The sequence below is a fragment of the Podarcis erhardii genome, assembly GCF_964252035.2.
Source record: "Podarcis erhardii genome assembly, chromosome: 8".
Lineage (NCBI taxonomy): Eukaryota > Metazoa > Chordata > Lepidosauria > Squamata > Lacertidae > Podarcis > Podarcis erhardii.
Window position 1 is genome coordinate 79,527,356 of NC_138499.1, and position 11,067 is coordinate 79,538,422.

The following is an 11,067-nucleotide window of genomic DNA, read 5'->3' on the forward strand; positions in this document are numbered from 1 at the left end:
ATTAGGTCCAGTTGTGGCAGACTCTGGGGTTGCGGCGCTCATCTCGCTTTATTGGCTGAGGGAGCCAGCGTACAGCTTCCAGGTCATGTGGCCAGGATGACTAAGCCGCTTCTTGTTATACCAGAGCAGAGCACGGAAATGCCATTTACCTTCCCGCCAGAGAAAGGTATCAACTTGCAATTGACATCCTTTCAAACTGCTAGGTTGGCAGGAGCAGGGACTGAGCAACAGGAGCTCACCCCATCGCAGGGATTTGAACCACCGACCTTCTGATCGGCAAGCCCTAGGCTCTGTGGTTTAACCCACAGCGCCACCTGCGTCCCTAGAGCTCCCATTATCCCATCATCATGCTAGCTGGGGTTGATGGCAGTTAGATTCCAACAAAATCTGGAGGGAATTGGTTCCCCATCCCTGCCAACGATATTGCTAGATGAGTCCCATTCTACACAGAAGCATAAGAGTGAGATGGAGGAACATTGGTAGGGATGGAACTTTTGTCATGCTTAACACAAATTTGTATACCAGATGAATCTCTTTGCCACTTGTAATCTGAAGTCCTTAAACAGAAAAGTCTCTCCTCGTGATCACTTTGTGAATATATTTTTTATAAATGGGGAAATTTTGAATAGAACAGTGATGTTTGTATTTAAAATTACTATTCTTGAAAAGTGTTAGGAAAAGTAATAGCAATTTGCTGAGGAACCCTTCAGAACAAAAGCACGTTGCACGGTGTTTCTAAAAAGGAACCTTTATGGTCACTACTATGTAAATAAGCTTTGTATTCTGTTAATGCCATTTTAAGTGTCTCCAAGAGATCTCTGCAAGCCAGTCACGTAGCAAAGCTGCCAGTGAGACTGGACAATCCATCTAAAATGCCATTTTGAAAAGACATTTCATTTCCTTGTATAAAGCATTGAGAATCAACCCAGTGAATATCTGCTGGAAGCAATTGCTGCATTCAAGATGCCATGTAATGAAATCCTCTGCCCTTGGCGGTAGGAAATCAATAATTTCTTTATTCAATGGTTGAAATAACAAAACAGAGATTATACAGATCTGGATGAAAATATATCTTATACATGCATAGCTAAAAACAAAGCAATTGCTATGAAGAAGTCTTTGGATGCAATTGTAAGAGCCCACTAGGATCCTGGTGATCCGTTGCAATAGCACTAGCCCGTTATGAGCAGAAGGCAAGATGGTGGAAAAATCCCTAACAGAAGTGACTCTTCTTTGTTTTCACCAAGCACTGCCCAGTCTCTGTATCCTGGAGCCACAGTAGAATTCACATGAGCTTCTTGTGCAGCTTATGAAATATCTGTTGTTCTCCAGTTTTATTATCATTTTTCAAAAGGACGCTGTGTTTTGATTAGTGATGGGTGAGCTCCTGTAGGCTTAGTTTGGCTTGGAACAGGCAATCTGATACCCAAACACTCTGAGTGTTGGGTTAGAAATGAGTTGTTTCCCTTTTCACTCTCCCCTCCCTCAGTGTGTAGAATGAATGCTGCCCTGGTGCCAGGAATCCATAGTAATGACATGTGTCCTGGGAAAATTATAGCTTCCAGGATCCCTGGTGCCTGTAACACTGCCATCATCGTGCTCAGGGTGCCAGGGGAAGGTGGGGAAGGAGTTTGTTTGGTCCACTTTTTGCCATGCACCAACCCGATCTTGCTTCTGAAGTTGCTTACAGATTGGAATGCAGTTCCCATTCCGATAATGTACTTCTTTGGATGCATGCAATGTATTTTAGTGCACAAAAATGCACACCAAAACACATATTTTACATAAAAGATGCATACAAAATGTCTATGTATGTATGTTCCTGGTGAATGTATTGAAAACACTGGGCAACAATTTTTTACTTTTTGAATGTTGTCTAGATTTCTACAACTGATTTAGGGTATTTTTGCGATGCTGAATCAGGAAATGGCATCCGTTTCTCTCCATCAGGTCAGGTTTTTGTGCTATGTTGATTTGAAAAAAAAAATCAGATCTTGTGACAAAATCGATTACATTTTTTTGGCATTATCAGCTGATTTTTGTCAACACATATCCTAAATATGTTTTTAAGAGAAAAAAATGTTTTTCCAACAACATATATTGATTACCTGATAGAAACATAGATTACTGTAAACTGAATGGTGGGCATTGATAAAGGTAAGTACAAGTAAATTGCATGTTGCTTCACCATTTTTCAAACTTTAGGGCTTGAACTTCCGTTTCTTGGAACTCCTGGAATGCTCAGCAGCATGGAGGTCTCTCTTCAGAGTCCAACAGTAGTCAGCCATCATGACTGCGTCCCAGCAACCCTGATACCTGGTCTCCATCTCTTTCATGTCCTGATGGAATCTCTCCCCCTGCTCGTCACTCATTGAACCCAGGTTCTCAGGAAACCGGTCCAGATGTGAAAATAGGTAGTGTATCTTGACGCTCATGTCGCAGCCCAGGTATCTGAAAGCAGTCAGCATGTTGTTGACAAGTTCTGCGTAGTTTCTGGCCTTATTGTTGCCAAGAAAGTTCTTCACTACCAGAACAAATGCCTTCCACGCTTCCAGTTCCACTTCGTTCATTGAGTTTCCGAACTCTGGATCTCTGATGAGCTGACGGATCTGAGGACCATCAAAGATGCCAGCTTTCAACTTCTCCATGGTCAATCCTGGAAAAGCCTGGCACAAGTAAGTGAAGCAGTCACCATCCTTGTCCAGAGCCTTGGTGAACTGCTTGATTAAGTTGAGCTTGATGTGCAGCGGTGGGAAAAGTATTCTGTCTCTGTCCACCAGAGGGTCATTGATGATGTTCCTTTTTCTGCAAGGCACCAATTCCTCCCGCATAGGCCAGTCCTTCTTCGTGTAATGCTGAGCACGGTCCCTACTATTCCACATGCACAGAAAACATGGGTACTTGGTGAAGCCAGACTGTTGTCCCAACAAAAAGTTCACCATCTTCAGGTCAACACAAATAAACCACTTATGCTGATCATAACCAATTTTCTCCAGCACATATTTCACCACTTCATAGTTCTCCTTCAGCGTAGTCAAGTGAGTCAGGGGTATAGAGGCAAACTGGTTGCCGTTGTGTAGCAGAACACATTTCAGTGATCGCTTGCTGCTGTCAATGAACAGTCTCCAATCTTTGGGTTCGTACTGTGGCACTCCAAGCTTGAGCAGAAGCTGCGCAATATCTGCACAGTACACCAAGTCCTTCTCTTCCGAGAAAAAAACAGAGGTACTCTTGATGCCTGTTGCGGAAGAAGCTGATGCGAGCACTGTCAGAGAGGAGGTTTTTTCCTTCAATCTGGATGCCAGCAGTTCGGCAGAGTCCTTTGACAAGCTGAGGTCGCGAACTAGATCATTCAACTTCTTTTGGGAAAATGGATGTGGAGCATCATTTTCAAGAACCACTTCTTCTTCTTCATGTCCTTCAATACTGGAGGCATCTTTGTCACTAATGTCAGGAAGTTCTCCAAAGATAGGTGCTGGAATTTCATCACAATGAGCTACAGGACGATGTGCTGATTGAAGATCAGGATACTTGAGGCTGCTCCGGTTCTTTCTGTTGATCCCAGTCACATCAACAGCGCAGAAGTAGCAGACAGTGACATGATTTGTTGGCTCCCTCCAAACCATGGGAATTCCAAAGTTCAGACTCCTCTTGCCATTGGTCCACCCACGTAGAGTCTCGTGTGGTGCCCAAGCTTTATCCTGGTCACCAAGTTTAATACCAAAATAACTTTATGCTTTGCCGCACCAATTTATGGAAGATTTCGAGCTTTTATGACTTCAAACTGATCCCTTTTCGACATAATCACCCAGAACTATCGGACCTGAATACTTCTTGCCATTAAAATAATCATTTCCAATCAAAACAATTATTTGACATGGCATTTTACCCCCACCAACATCTTCTAAAATGCTCCACACAAGCGCACATGTGAACAAAAATGTAAAAAAATGACATGTGGCCATAACTCAAAAACTTGACCTGATTGAGCAAAACCAATGTGATTTTTGGATTTGGCGCTTCAGATTCATCCTAAATCATCTGAAAAAATGCAGACAACAAATTTGTTGTTGACCAGTGAAATCCTTGACAAGTTTGCCTAATGGTCTGTAGTCCCAAGCATTTCCCCTTTAAGGACTGAGGTTCTTAAAAAGTGGGTGGATCCTATGATCCATAGATTGGAAGCATAAGTTCTAAATACATCAGTCTACCTCTAGCTTTTGCTAGAGCAAGTTCTCACTACATGCTGGGGCAACAACACTTGCCCTGCCCACCATGCCCCACTTTCCTTTGGGCTCTGTTGACAAACCAGAAGAAGACTCTGTCCAAATTACCAAAAATACAGCAATTCCAAATCTGTAGATGAAGGCTCAGATTCTGTAGATTGATGGATGAAAGACCAGAAGTATCCAATAAAAAACAGGAAAAAATCACAGGGACATTACAGGTCGGTGGTCCCTTAACCCAGTTCAGAAAATCTTTATCAAGCATTAATTCGCATGCACGGGTTCAGCAAGCCAAGCAATACCCAAGTGCAATTCAATGATCGAAAAAACCTTGCCAGTGTAAGGTGAGAGTTAAGGCTACCTCATGTTGGCTCAAGTTCCACAATGCTGGGATGTAAGCTATGGTAGATGCCTCAATTGAGTCAGTAATGATGTTGCACGATGTTACAAAGTTTGCTAGCTCACAATTTATCCTCCATGCTCCCCATGGTTATTTTGCTGCCTGAGGCAGAGAAGAAAAAGGTAAAGGTAAAGGACCCCTGACAGTTAAGTCCAGTCGTGGACGACTCTGGGGTTGCAGCGCTCATCTCGCTTTACTGGCCGAGGGAGCCGGTGTTTGTCCACAGATAGTTTTTATGGGTCATGTGGCCAGCATGACTAAGCTGCTTCCGGCAAAACCAGAGGAGCACACGGAAACGCCGTTTACCTTCCCACCGGGTGGTACCTATTTATCTACTTACACTGGTGAGCTTTTGAACTGCTAGGTTGGCAGGAGCTGGGACAGAGCAATGGGAGCTCACCCCATCATGGGGATTCGAACCGCTGACCTTCCAATCGGCAAGCTCAAGGGGCTCAGTGGATTAGACCACAGCGCCACTCATTTCTGAATACAGAAGCAGACAGGACTGGCAGTTGTCTTGCATGGGGGATTGTGTGTGTGTGTCAGGATGTATGTGGTGTGCATGTATTGGAGTGGCGTTGTGTTATGAGCTGGTGAGGGGGTTGCAGTGTAGGCTAGGACAGCATGTTTGGTGGGGTTTGCCCGGAGGGATGTCAAATGTCTGTGGGGTGTGGTCTTCCATGACAGTTCCTCAGATTTCCATATGTGCTTATGGGCCAAAAAAAGGTGGGCGAATGCTCATCGAGCTACTTCACACCATACTGCCATAACTAATGGGAAAATCACTGTACGTAGCTTCCACTAGATGGCTGCCTCAGCAAACGCTGAAGTCCTGGTAAATTGTCACTTCAAAATTTAAAATGCACATGCACAGTAGTTTGCCAATAGTTGCTGTCTTAGGCTTTATGGGGCAGCAAACTCCTGATAACTTTTGCACTGCCGCTCAGAACTTAATCAAACACAAACCTTTATCTGAAGTGGGCAGTCTGCAAAGCATCTTAGAATGTGTTGGCCTGTTTTCCAAAGTACCAAATTGGGAACCAAAGTAAATCTTGTGGTCAGTGCATATTTCTACTAATAGTGTTGTTAAAGAAGCTCTCAGTGTTCTATCACATTCCTTTATTTTTTTTAAAAAAAAACACTTACTAAGGAAAATATAAACAATTATAAGGGGGGAATCATCAGTGCTTTTTTTCTAAACAAAAATGTTTAGGGATACTCTCATTAACTCAAGAGAACCACAATTTTATAGTTCAAATCGGGGAAAATAAATACAGCAAATGGACCAAAGTACAAAGATTCGCAAAATATTTAGGGGTATGCGTACCCCTGCCCCCCAAAAAAACCACTGGGAAACATCATTTTTATAATGGAATAAGTTGATCTCACATACCTTTCAAACACCAATTGCATATTTTTTTCCTTATCTTTTACATTCACAACTCTCCTTTTCTCGAACTAAATTCTTGTATTCCACAGCACTCAGGATATTGGTGTTAGTTCTGCGATAGAAGTTAGCTTGATTGTCTCAATGTCCTATGGGGAAAACCAAAGTATTCTGATGGGGAAAATGCTTACCTCTACTCCACATACTGGGTGTCAGGATCAACTCATGCCTGGAACCAGAATAGGACAAGAAAGAAGACCAAAAACAGACCCCAGCATGGCTTGGGATCAATGGAAGTCAGTATACAATCAGGCAAACCCTGAAACCAAAACCCAGAAAGTTGCACTACTTGGGAAAAACATGAAAAATGGATTCACCCCTTAGTTGCTTAGTGGTTATCTCCCAATAACCACTAATGTAACAACCCCATGTCTCAGTTTCTGGTTTCCAGCCCTGGGGATACCACAGATACCCCTGCTAAGAAGATTCCAGTCTGGGTTTTGGCAATTATTTCCTCCACAATGACAGCATTACACCACTGATAATATGAGAATTGGGGTTCTGGTTAACAAACAATCCATACAACTCAGAACAATGCAAACACTTGCTGGTCCTGCACAGAAACTAATGAATCAAAAATGGTTTATTTTTTCTGGCTGGGAAAAAAAATTCTCCTCTGCAGCCTCTTGGAAGATCTCATTTATGTTTGTGTAACAGCTTAATTTTAATCTTTTTTGTTTTAATTAGAAAGCCTTTGCTGATGCTCACTGCAGCTTAGGGGGTTCCCCTCCCCACCATTTGACATAATTTCTAATTTATACTTGGTCAAAACCTCCCAGATAGCTGTAGATACATTTAGCATTATTAGAGAAAAACAAGTAGATTGATGAACAAAAAGTGTGATTGACACTGTGAAGACAGGAAGGAAGGAAGCAAAGCTGAACTCCTCAGCTTTTCTGCCACACAATATTAAAGGCTGTGCCTTTCTTCAGGAATGCTACAGTGAGGCCTATAAGTTGCAGCATTATGTTGCAGTGCAGCCCCTTCTCCTAAGATTGATGTTCTTGTTTGTGGGTTTAAACCTTTGGCCCACAGACCAAATGTGGCCTGTCAAGCCTCCCTATTTTGCCTGCCAGGCCATTTGGGGGAAGCCACACCCACTGGCCCCACACCTGACGTCAAACTTGTTGTGCGGAAAGCCAGCAACAACAACACCGAGGCTGCAATTGTACTGCTCATTTACAAGCAAAGAAAATTGTTTAGGAGTGAAAATGGAAGCTTTGGTGAACCCACAGAGAGCCCACCTTGTGTTACCTGGCCTATATACAGTGGTACCTCGGGTTAAGTACTTAATTCGTTCCGGAGGTCCGTTCTTAACCTGAAACTGTTCTTAACCTGAAGCACCACTTTAGCTAATGGGGCCTCCTGCTGCTGCCACGCCGCCAAAGCACGATTTCTGTTCTCATCCTGAAGCAAAGTTCTTAACCCGAGGTACTATTTCTGGGTTAGTGGAGTCTGTAACCTGAAGCATATGTAACCCGAGGTACCACTGTACTTAGATACAGAGATTGTACCTTTCCCAATTGTGCTGCCTTGTGCTAAATACAATCCTGGTGGCCTAGACAATTGAGTCAGCGCTCTGAAGGCAGCCCAGTTTAGGGAAGTTTTTTATGTTTGATGTTTTATTTTGTTTTTAATGTACTGTTGGGAGCTGCCCAGAGTGGCTGGGGAAACCCAGTCAGATGGGTGTATTATTATTATTATTATTATTATTATTTCTGTTTCCAACCAGGGAAACGGACATCTACCTATTGCACTCTGTGATGGGAAAGCAATGCATCTGAATTTCTCTGGTCAGATCTTGCTTCTAAGAAGGGGAAGGAAAACAGAGCTTTAAAAGGAGGAGGAAGATGCAAACTAATTCTACTTCTAAAGAAGGAGGCTAAGGAAAGAAAAGAATGTGCATATTTTTGGGTATGAATATGAATGATCTTGTGGATGCCCATGCCTGCCACTGACTCAAGTAACTTCCACTGGCAGACATGACCATCACCCACTCTTGCCATGCCACCACCAACCCACTGTTGCTTGCAGTCGTTGGGGTCAAAAATTTTGCCCACCCCGATGTGGAAAATTGCTGGTTACTCCTCTCCAGCTCTTTTGCACCAGTCCTGAGAAGTTAGTCACAGTTAGGTCCCACTGTAGCCATTTGTTGTGTTTGAAAGACGTCATTCAGTATATCTCTCAACTAGGCTGTTTAGGCTATGGTTACCAGACGTCCCCGTTTCCTGGGGACGGTCCCCAGATTTACAAATCTGTCCCTGGACAAAATCCATCCCTGGAGTGTCCCCGGATTTCATTTAATGTCCCCGGATTTATATTTCAAGTGTTGTAGATTTATTAGTAGGGAATGAATGTTGTGTAATTGGTTCAACGGCACAAGACACATCATATGGGGACCTCCGACGAGGCAAAATGGCAGACACCACAGCAGCGAACAGCTCCTGGAGCCAGCCAGAGCCAACTACACTACCAGGCTGGGTCTGGGCTGCTGCCACCACCACTGCTGAGGGGGAACCTCTGACACACACTCACACACCACGACCCAAATCGAGCTGATGCGAGAGCACCCGGCCACCCGGTCAACTGACTTCTCTTTTAAAAAAAAAAAGCGTCCCTGTATTCTTTGAAAAAATCTGGTAACCTTAGTTTAGGCACCAATATTAAGCAATGAGTTAGAAGTGCTTTTTAGAATTAGAAAATTCATTTTGTAGAACCAGGAGCTCAATGCACCATGGAAGAGAGTTTGTATATAACTTGGGTGTGTGTGTGTGTGTGGAATACATACAGTATTTGCATTTTTGGTACTGCTTGAATACCCTAAATCAACAATAGTCTCAATTCTATTAAACTAAGGTCTGCGTTATTTACACACAAAGTAGTGTTTGAAGAATGTATAAGATAGTTTCCATATTTCAACAAGATGCTTGTGGGCTGGTTCTGTTGTCTATGCAGTTCATTCAGGTGCTGAAAGGTTCTTTGAAGGACTTGCTTAAAGCATGTTGAATGACAGTGAATCCCTGATATGAAATTACAGCCCTCACTAAATCACTATGCTTCACTTCTACTCAACATTTGCAGGATCTGCATATAACTAAATGTACTATGCATCAAGTTCAGTTCACTGTTGGAGGTTTAGTGCTGACATTCCGTGTCAAAACCAGCTTTCCCCCCCACTAATCTTGGTGCCGGGCTAGCAACGTGGCTTTCGTTAAAACTATAGAGCAGAAAGACCATAAAAGGCAGGACATAACAATGAATCTTAGAATGCAATCTACAAATTAATATGGAAATGTAGTAACACATATATCTGCCATTTAATTTCTTAAGAGGCAACACAGAACTAATAAATGGACAAATTAGTATAGAAGTAACATCGCATAGTAATTTGGGTATTTAGCGTTAATTAATGTCTGCTTATTGTTATGTGTCATCTGTAATTGAATTCTGCTAATGCTAATAAATTACTGTAGACAAAGTCGGCGGTGGAATGGCACCACCAGACAAATCCCTTAGTAGCTCTCCTTGTCATTGAGAGGGAGTTTCGAATGCATATTGTGTTGAGGCCTGAATAGATCACTAAACTTCATGAAAATGTATGTATCCAAGAGAACAAAAGGGAATACGAACATTAGAAAGCTATAAAGAGATTACACAGGGATTATTTTAGAAACACTGAAGCATGTTTGCTAATATAAAGACAGTTGTGGGGGAAGGGGGCATTGTTTCGTTCCCTCTCCCTCGGAGCAAGGAGAAACTCAGTGCAGCCTTTCCAAAGTTGGTTTGCCTCAGAGGACAACACTTTGAAGCACTATGACACAAAGCATTCCCATAATCCTCATTGGAGTGGTGTGGAGGACGCAACTGGGCATCTGGGGAGCATGCTAAAGGAGTTTTGGGGAGCCTTCCAGATGCTCATAAGAGCAGGCCTGAGGGGAAAAACTAAACATAGTCCAACATCCTTTTCCCACAGTGGACAACCAGATGCATTTGGGATGCCCACAAGCAAAATGGGACAACAATAGTACCTCGGGTTACATACGCTTCAGGTTACAAATGCATTAGGTTACAGACTCCGCTAACCCAGAAATATTAGCTCGGGTTAAGAATTTTGATTCAGGATGAGAACAGAAATCGTGCTCCAGTGGCGCAGCAGCAGCAGGAGGCCCCATTAGTTAAAGTGGTGCTTCAGGTTAAGAACAGTTTCAGGTTAAGAACGGACCTCCGGAACAAATTAAGTACTTAATCCGAGGCACCACTGTATATATTCCGTGATCCCCAGAAACTGTTATTCAGATACACACTTGATCTTAGCCAAAAGGCCGAGAAGCGGACCGCAATAAAGCTTTGTGTGTTATTTGGAGACATTCTGCCTGTGACACATACAGCCATACCTCGTGTTGCGTCCGCTTCATGTTGCGTCTTTTCGCATTACGTCCCGCGGCAACCCGAAAGTACTGGAATGGGTTACTTCCGGGTTTCACCGCTTGTGCATGCATAGAAGTGCTAAATTGCACTTCGCACCTGCACAGAAACGCCAAATCACGCCGTGCGCCCGCGTAGACACAGAGCTTCGATTTGCGGGCATTTCACGTTACAGATGGGCCTCCGGAACGGATCCCATCCGTAACATGAGGTACCACTGTAAACGCCTTCATGACTAGCAGTCATTGCTAGGAATGGACAAATCTGTCTGCTTTGAAGGTTTTTTGTTTTCGTTTGTTTCATTTTTCCATACATCAGTTGAGTTCAGCACATTTCTGCATCAGTTCAGAAATGCGCCAAACCAAATTTATCCCCCAACCGTATCCGTTGTTAACTTTATCCTCCATGAATGAGACATACACTCTTTTTGAAACTGTTCAAACTGGTATGCAACACATGGTAGCAAATCTTATGTTGAAATATTCACTGCATGAAGAAATACATTGTTGGACCTTGAGCTACATTCCTTCTATCTGGGATGGTTGTCCTCTTCCGCAGAGCGCACAGCT